The following is a 10066-nucleotide window of genomic DNA, read 5'->3' on the forward strand; positions in this document are numbered from 1 at the left end:
AAGCCTTAATTTCCCCCATTGATTTGAAATATCAATTTAATCAGATATTACATTGTTAGATATGTTCATTTGTTTCTGGAATGCTCATTTTATTTCATTGATCTACTTGGTTATTTCTGTGCTGGTTTCATGTTGTTTTAATTACTGAGACTTTATAATGGATTCAAATTTTTAAATATTTTATAATGGATTTTCACATTTTTAAAAATAAATAAATAATATCAACCTGCATTTAAAAACAGAGAGAAAGAAAGAAAGAAGGAAGGAAAGAAAGAAAGAAAAATAAATCCTATCTTTTGTGACAACATGGATGGAACTGGAGAATATTATGCTGAATGAAATACCATATGATCTCACCTATAAAGGGAATTTATTCAACAAAATAAACTAATGAACAAAATAAACCCCAGGCATGGAAACATAGAGCAGTCTGAAAGTGACCAGAGGGGATGGGGAAGGAGGACAATGGTAGAAAGAAGGAGAAGGGATTAGAAAAAGAACATGAATGAATGACCCAAGGACATGGACAACAGAGTGGGAATTGACTGCAGGAGAGGGGGACAGAGTGGGATGGATGGAGAAGGGCAAAGGGGGAAAAACTGAGACAACTGTAATCAAATCAACATGATATAAAAATAAAAATTAAAAAAATTTACTTTAAAAAAATTGAGATGTGCAATAAGTGTGACATATACAATGGACTTCAAAGATCATACCAAAAAAAGGTAAAATATCAATAATTTTTATATTGACCACATGTTAAATAATATTTTAGATATATTGGGTTATAGAAAATATATAAAAAGTAACAATATGCCTGGCTGGTTGGCTTAGTTGGTTGGAATATTATCCCATACCCTAAAAGACTGTGGGTTCAATTCCCAGTCAGGGCATATACCTAGACTGCAGGTTTGATCCCTGGTCAGGGCGAGTACAGGAGGCAACTTATCGAAGTTTCTCTCTCACATTGATGTTTCTCTCTCTCTTTCTCTCCCATCTTCTCTCTCTAAAATTAATAAACATGTCTTCAGGTAAAGATGAAAAAAATTAATGATTTGACTGGGTGGTGAGCACACAATGCCATATACAGATCATGTATCATAGAAATGTATACTTTAAAACTCTATGACCCTATTAACTAATGTCACTTCAATAAATTTAATTAAAAATTAGAGAGAATCAAGATGGCAGAGGACTGAGTGGAAGTCACATTGACCTCCTCCCAGTACCAATTTGGAATTACAACTAAATTGTGGAGAAATCACCTGAAACAAACAACTGAATAATAGTGAGAGAGGTACCTTATAACCTTGGAAAGACAGGAGAATCAGCTTTAGCACAATATAACTGGTAAGGAGGGTGGTAGAGACTTGAGAAGGTGGGTGGGGCACCCACAGGTGCCAGCACCAGAAGGATATTGAAATGGCTAGTTGGATCCCCCTGAGAAGAGTGGAGTCTAAACCATAAGTGGAGATGACCAGATTACAGCACCAGAGCCCAAAAAGTACACAGATAGCAGCCAGCTGCGAAAAGCAGCAGGGTTGCTCTCTGCCAGAGACAGGCAGCTGGAGACACAAAGAGCCTTTCAAAGGACCAACGCAAAAATTGTTATTTGCAGCCACTTACCCTGGTCTCCAGCAAAGGTGGGGGAAGAGTGGGCTGGAGATGCCTGAAGAGAGACTGGGGAAGGAGGAGAGAACTGAGAGAGTAGCCAGGAGGATCCTGGTGCTAACTCATCCCCCATGCGGCAGCAGCCAACTGGCTCAGGCAGACCACTCCGATGAGCAGCAGCAACATGAGATGACCCAATAACCCTGCCCACAGGAGGGACTCTGCCCTACCCTGTGGTGTCTCTAAGCCAGCCTGCTGAGTGCAGAGTGACTAGATTAACAGCTTAAGGGGACAGCCACACACAGTAGATTCCTGGAAGTCTTGAACAGACTGTCTAAGGTCAGACAGGGTCAACATCTGACATCATCAGAGGCAGATCCAGAAAGCAAACACAGCGGTCTCCTACCACAAAAGTACACACCAAAGTCAGGAAATCAAGACAGATCAATTGAAGAAGCAGAAGCAAAAAGGAAGAGTCTCACAAATAATGGGAAGACAAAGAAACACCCCCCAGTCGAAGAGAAAGGAGGAATCCCCATAAAGAGAACTAAATGAAAGAGAGGCAAGTAAACTATCAGATTTTGAGTTCCAAAGAACGGTTCTAAGGAAGCTCAATGAGCTCAACAAGCTCAGAGAGAATTACAAAAAGCTACAGGGAAACTATGAGGAACTTACTGCAAACTCTATAAGCATGAAAAAAGACATAGAAATGATCAATAAGACACAAGAGGAAATGAAGAATACAATTTCCTAATTGAAGAACACAGTAGAAGGAATCAAAGCAGGCTAGATGAAGCGGAGGATTGAATCAGTGAGCTGGAAAATAAGGTAGAATAAAGCTCCTACAAAGAGCAAGAAAATGAAAAAAAGACTCAAAAAGAATGAAGAGGTGTTTAGGGAAATGCAGGATAACCTGAAACATAATATCCGTATAATAGGGATACCAGAAGAAGTAGAAGAGGAGCAAGGGATAGAGAACTTGTTTGAAAAAGTAATGATGGAAAATTCCCCAAATTGGAGGAGAGAAAAAGCTACACAAGTCCAGGAAGCACAGAGGCTCTCATTCAATAGGAACCCTACGAGGCCCACTCCAAGACACATCATCATTAAAATGGCAAATACCAAAGACAAACAGAATCCTAAAGCAAGCAAGGGAGAAAGAGGTAGTAACATATAAGGGAACCCCAATACAGGTAGTAGCTGACTTCTCAACAGAAACACTACAAGCCAGAAGGGAATGTCAAGAAATATTCCAAGTCATGAAAAGCAAAGGCCTGCAACCAAGACTGCTCTACCCAGCAAGGCTCTCCATTAAAATGGAAGGCGAAATAAGGAGCTTCTCAGACAAAAGAAGGCTAAAAGAATATACCTCCACCAAACCAGCATTGTAAAATATGCTGAAGGGACTGCTTTAAGAAGATGAAGATAAAGAGTCTACATATACCCAGTTCCTTTCATAGTCACCGATACTTGATATTACCAATATTTTTAATACTTATTAATCTTATTGTGACAATGATGTGTTATTTTAATTGCTACTTTCTTATTCGTTGAAACTAAACCTGTTTTTGTATATTTCTTGCCTATTTTCTACTGTTTTTAAAAAGCTTTAAATGACATTTTGGTATTCTTTATCCATTTTTTGATTAAATGTTTGTAGAATTTTTTCCCTAAAGAAACAAACTATTAGCCCCTTTTTAGATGTTTTGCTAATACTTTCCTATTCTATTACTTGTCCTTTAACTTTTTTTACATGAATATTACTGTAAAGTCTTAAATGTTTAACATAGTCATGTTGTCAATATTTTACTTTATAGCTTCTGGGTTTGAATATATTTCTTCAGGGTAAGAAAAATATAATTTCATATTTTCTCCTAAAACTCCTTAGATTCTACATATTGATTTTTAACTCACCTGAATATTTCTTGTATAATGTGTGTAATAAGGCTCTATATTTGTTTTATTTCAAGTAATAGTGGTCCATGCACCTTATTTGTTGAATAAGCTTTATTTTTCCCATTGATTTGAAATACCAATTTAATCATATATTACATTATTAGCAAGATATATATGTTTGTTTCTAGAATGCTCATTTTATTTCATTCATCTACTTGATTATTTCTGTGCAGGTATCATGATTGCTGAGACTTTATAATGGATTTAAATTTTTTAACATTTTATAATGGATTTTGACATTTAAAAAATAAATAAAAAAATCAATCTGCATTTTAAAGAAAAGAAAGAAAGAAGGAACTCCAACCTTTTGTGATAACATGGATGGAACTGGAGAATATTAAGATAAGTGAAATAAGCCAGTCAGTGAAAGACAAATACCATATGATGTCACCTATAAACTAAATAAACCACAGGCAAGGAAACATGGAGCAGACTGAAAGTGACCAGAGGGGATGGGGAAGGAGGACAATGGTGGCAAGAAGGAGAAGGGACTAAACAAAGAATATGTGTGAATGACCCATGGACATGGACAACCAAGTGAGAATTGACTGTGGGAGAGGGGGGGCAGGGTGGGATAGGTGGAGGGGGGAAAGGGGGAAAAACGGAGGCAGCTATAGTAAAATAAACATGATTTAAAAAGAAAAAAATAAAGAAATACAAAAAAATAAATTCAATTAAAAATTAAATTAAATGATATTCACTTGTTTTTTTTTACTTTCTTAGGATACTTACTAGAAAAGTGAAAAGTACACATGCGGCTATCGTATTTCCACTGGACAATACTGGAAACTTCCAGGACCTAACCTGCTACCCTTCTGGCTTTATCTTCTTTCCTCTTCTGCCTCACTCACACTATCCCCTCACACTGGCCTCCTTGGATGCGCCTGGCAGGCTCCTGCCTCAGGTCCTTTGTACTTGCTGTTCTCTCCACCTGGAACCAGCCTGTCGGATACCTGCACCGCTGATCCCTCACTTCCCTCACATCTCTGCACACTGCTCCCTCTTAGTGAAGAGCACTCTGGCCTTCCTCTATAAAATGTCAACATCACCTCTCAAATTCCTATCTCTCCCCTCTGCTTTATTTGTCATGCTTAATATGAATCTCTAGCCAACATTTTGCTTGTTTAGCTTGTTTATTATCTATGTCCCCATCACCATGAAAGCTAATAAAGGCAGGGATTTGGGTCTCTTTTGTTCTCTGCTGTATCCTCCTCCCTACCTAGAAAGATCAGTGCTTTGCACATAGTAACACTCAATAAATATTTGTTGAATGAATGAATATGGACTACAGGCAGTTAGCCTCAGGATCCTTGTTCCAAATGAGAGAAGTCAAATACAAAAGACAGATAAAAACGGGGTTTGGGTTTCGAAGCAGGTGAGAGGCCTGCTGGGAGTTGGGAACAGGGCCAGCTGAGGCCGGGCCATGGCCAAGAGGCACTCAGACCCACTCAGACCTGCTCAGCCCTGTCAGAAGGTGGCGATGGGCGGAGGGCAGAACAGGCTGGAAAGGGAGAATGGATAATTTGCATTTTAAAAAAGCTTCCTGGAAAGTATGTGAGACCTAAGCCACTGTGATTCAGCCCTTGGTGCTGTGGCTTGTTTTTACAAGTGGATGAAGAATTGGCCTGGCTTGTAGGGCAGGTGGTCCAGAAGCTTGCTGCAGAGTCTCGAACCTCTTTCCAGAAATATTCGTTGAAATTCTACATTTAACCACTTCCCAAGTGAATGCTGCGCATATTGCTCCTCAAAGTGCAGTCAGCTCCATTAACAGATAGGACAAAATGTGATATATAGGCGGCCGCTGCGGGAGAGAGAGGAGCCAGAGATGCCCCCATCCCTCTGCTGGCTCAGCCGCCGTCCTGCACCAAGCAGCCGCGTGCTGGGGCAGCCGGCCCGCCGAGGCCCAGTGGGCCGCACTCGCAGACAGGAGTGCCTCCCGCGCTGTCCGCTCTTGTTCCTCGGCCGCGAGGCCCGAGGCCAGTCCGGGAAGGGGGCGAGGGCGGCGCGCAGGCGCCCGCCGCCTGAAAGGCAGGATGAGCAACGGTCCTGACGGAGCAGCTGCAGGGTTTCGCTGTGGTGGTGCTGAGGCATCAGATGGTGGACCTGCTGGAGTTCGCCAGCCAAGCACTTCACGCTCCTGCAGCAGCAGAACCAGCGCAAAGGCTCCGCATGCTGCTGCGGCCATGAGGGCCGGACCTGCGGGGACGTGGGCGCCGCTTGCTGCCACCCTCTCCCTCCCCTGCCGCAAGGGTATCAACTTCGCTGCCGAGGAGCTCTTGCACACCGACTCCGAGAACCAGGAGCAAGAAGAGGAGGAGGGGGCAGCAGATAGAGGGGTGTTCAACGCTCTAGTAATAAACCGATTCACAAGGCGTGCCTCAGTATGGGTAGAAGTTTATAATCCTGATGAAGAAGATGATAAAGAGTCCAGGGTTATCCATCCAAAAACTGATGATCAAAAGAATAGATTGCAAGGCGTTTGCAAAGACATCCTGCTGTTTAAGAACCTGGATCCGGAGCAAGTATCTCAAGTATTAGATGTCATGTTTGAAAACCTAGTCAAAGAAGGGGAACATGTAATTGATCAAGGTGATGATGGTGACAACTTTTATGTAATCCATAGAGGAACAATGATATTTATGGAAAATGTGATGGTGTTGGAAAAATGTGTTGCTAACTATGATAATCGTGGGAGTTTTGGCAAACTGGCCTTAATGTACAATTACATCCAGAGCAGCTGCAATCACTGCTGCCTGTCTTGGTGCTTTGTGGGGTTTGGACAGGATTTTACAATTACTCTTCAGGAGAATAATTGTAAAAACTAATGCCAAAAAGAGAAAAAAATGTATGAAAGTTTTATTGAGTCACTGCCATTCCTTAAATCTTTGGAAGTTTCTGAACACCTAAACATGGTATATGTGATAGACACCAAAATATACAACGATGGAGAGTAAATCATTGCTCAGGGAGATTTGGCTGATTCTTTTTTCATTGTAGACACTGGAGAAGTAAAATTACTATGAAAAATAAGCCATGGATGTGCAAGCATTTGAAAGGATTTTAGGACCTTCCATGGAAATTATGAAAAGGAACATCACCATCGATGAATTACAGTTAGTTGCCCTGTTAACAAATATGTTTATTGTTGAACCCACTTCATGAAGTGTATGGAGCAAGAAGACCTATAGTAACAAAATTACACAGTAGTGGTTTGTTTACTGAGAATGTGTTTGTATAGATGCCAAACATTTTCTGTGATTCCCATATTTTTCCTTTTTTTTTTACATTTACAATGTTATCAGTAAACAATAGTGATTTAATAGCCAATATGCTTTAACATCACTTTCTAAAGAGTAGATCATAAAAATACTGACATACTGAAAAAACTTTTCTTTTCGGGGGGTTTAGCTATTTATTTTTTAAGTATATTTTATTGATTATGCTATTACAGTTGTGCTACTTTTTCCCCATTTGCCCCCCTCCAGTACCCCTCTGCCCTCCAGCAACCACCCCCACTTAGTTCATGTCTATGGATCATGCATGTAAGTTCCTTGGCTTCTCCATTTCCTATACTATCCTTAACGCCCCCTGCCTATTTTGTTCTTACCGATTATGCTTCTTAATCCCTGCACCATTTCCCCCATTCTCCCCCTTCCCCCTCCCACCTGATAACCCTCCCAATGATCTCGATCTGCATGATTCTGTTCCTATTCTGGTTGTTTGCTTAGGGGTTTTTTTTTATTGCTTGTTTTTGGGGTTTTTTTTTAAAGACTCAGTTGTTGATAGTTGTGAATTTGTTGCCTTTTTAATGTTCATGCTTTTGATCTTCTTTTTCTTAAATCAGCCCCTTTAACATTTCATGTAATATAGCTCTTTTAGCTTTACCTTGTGTGGAAAGCACTTTAACTGCCCTTCCATTCTAAATGATAGCTTTGCTGGAGAGAGTATTCTAGGTTGTAGGTCCTTGCTTTTCGTCATTTTGAATACTTCTTGCCTGCAAAGTTTCTTTTGAGAAATCAGCTGATAATCTTATGGGAACTCCTTTGTAGGTAACTCTGCTTTTCTCTTCCTGCTTTTAAGATTCTCTCTCTATCTTTAACCTTTGCCAGTTTAATTATGATGTGTTCCTCTTTGGGTCCAACTTGTTTGAGACTCTCTGTCTTTCCTGGACTTGTATATCTATTTCCTTTGCCAAAGTAGGGAAGTTTTCTTTCATAATTTTTTCAAATAAGTTTTCAATTTCTTGCTCTTCCTCTTCTCCTCTGGCAGCCCTTTGATTTGGATGTTGGCACTTTTAGAGATGTCCCAGAGTCTTTTTATACTATCCTCATTTTTTTTCTGAATTCTTGTTTTTTCTTTCTGTCCTGGTCAAATGTTTATTTATTACTTATGTTCCAAATCATTGATTTGAATCCTGGCTTCTTTCCCTTCACTGTTGCCTCCCTGTGGATTTTTCTTTATTTCACTTCGTATAACCTTCATTTTTCCTTTATGTTGTTGCCATGCTCCATGGGTTCTCTGAGCATCCTGATAACCAGTGATATCAATTCTACATCTAATAGGTTGGCTCTCTCCATTTCATGTAGTTCTTTTTCTTGGGTTTTGTTCTGTTCTTTCATTTGGCCATATTTCTTTGTCTCCTCAATCTGAGGAGGCCTCCCTGTGATTGTTTCCGTACAGTAGGTAGAGCTGCTTTTACTCCCTGTCTTAGTAGCATGGCCTGTGTAGAAAAGGCACCTGTAAATTGTGTGGGGTAGAGACTTAGATAATTGCCGGGGTGGGGCAACCCACTTAACCACTTTGTGGCGATGTGTGGGAGGAGGGTTCAGAGAGAAGACAATGCCGCTGCCTACTTCTGGAGGTTTTCCCAGTACTTTCCCCATTTCCAGTCACTTTACCCACTACCCGTATGTGACTGGTGCCCTTCCAGCTGCTGCCGTGGTGGTGAAACCCAGAGTGGGTGGGTATGCATACATTCTAAGTCCGTGCGGGCCCTTTCAGTGGCAAATTTCTTTGGCTGCCCCAACCCCTGCTGGTTTTTACAGCCACAGATAATGGGGATTTATCTTCCTGGTGCTGGAACCACAGGCTATGCGGTCTGTCCTGGGGCTGGGATTGCTTGCTCCCAACGTATCCCTCTTGATTTTTAACCACCACATGTGAATGTGGGGCAGTCCATTCCACTGCTGCCTCTCCATGCCACACTGCCTCTCCACCGGTCTCCATGACTCTGAGCCTCCTACCCATCTGGATGAATGTGGCTTCTTTAAATCCTTGATTGTTAGACTTCCATACAGCTAGGTTTTTCTGATGGTTCTGGGTATTATCTGTTTTAAGACCTGGTTGTATGTAATTCTTTCTATGGTTGCGCAAGGAGGCAAAGTGTGTCTACCTACGCCTCCATCTTGGCCGGAAGTCCCTGAGAAAATGATTCTCTACTCCCCAAAATTGACTGAAAGTTTTATTCAAATGATCGTAATATACTGCAAGTATCTATCCTTAAGAAGATAATTAAAGGATTTTATCATAGGCAATTTGTCTTTGTTTTGACTTACTCAGATTGACATGTCAGTGATTATGCCCATGTAAGAGGGAACTTGGCAATGAATCATGCTATACAGCATGATTTCACATTCTATTTACAATTCCTTATATATATAGTAAGTACCACCTTAATAATTTTTGTTTTAAAGTTTTTCTGGCTTGATAAGTTATGTGCTAGACTTTGCCTATTGGTGAAATGGTATAAAACATCATATGCAATTTAAGAAACTTTTATCTTTTTCCAATAAAGTACATTTTGACTTCCTTGGCATAATGTCAGTAACCAGTAGTTTTATGAACAGGCAATTTAGTCATTGTAATGGGGAAGAATCTTTTTAAGATAAGAGATCATTAACACTCTTTCCTAATAAAACATACATCTCTGCTTCCTTTTTCATTTACTGTTCTCTTGTTCTTTATCTTTAAAAAGTTGAGTTTGACATTTAATGTCACAAAGTTTTTTTAAAAGCTATTTTAAATTTACTTGTCTTCTAAAAGTCTAAGATTGTATATACCATATACTATAAAAAAATCTATACCAAAAATAATTGGGGGTCCTTATCGACATGCCCACAGGATATTTCTTTATTCTTCACTTGGTACCCATAATACAATTCTTTCAGACATCTGCTCTCATGGGGTTCCTTCAAGGTGGTAGAAATAAATTTTTATAAGCAAAATCATATGCAAAGATAAAAAGAATTTCTGCCCATTCCAAATGTACCATTAGGCCTTGCCATTTGCTTTATTGTATACTCATAAAGTAAAGAATAACCTCAACCAGAATAGATTTTCACTGATATTTGATATACTTATTATTGGCTCCATACGATGAATTATATTCAACTAAAGCAATATAGCCTTATATTTCTAGCCTACATGACCCCAATGTCTAGAGCAATTAATTCTAACCAGTTCACTTTTATTTATTTATTTATTTATTTATTTATTTATT

The 10066-nt window shown here is 39.8% G+C and overlaps 1 pseudogene; it reads left to right on the plus strand.

The window, feature by feature from the left end:
* The first annotated feature begins 5604 nt into the window (after positions 1-5604).
* Positions 5605-6729, plus strand: LOC129073467 (cAMP-dependent protein kinase type II-beta regulatory subunit-like; annotated as a pseudogene).
* Positions 6730-10066: the final 3337 nt, after the last annotated feature.

This window comes from Pteronotus mesoamericanus, unplaced genomic scaffold (assembly GCF_021234165.1).
Source record: "Pteronotus mesoamericanus isolate MK-2021 breed Mesoamerican mustached bat unplaced genomic scaffold, CSHL_Meso_final contig_41, whole genome shotgun sequence".
NCBI classification, from domain to species: domain Eukaryota; kingdom Metazoa; phylum Chordata; class Mammalia; order Chiroptera; family Mormoopidae; genus Pteronotus; species Pteronotus mesoamericanus.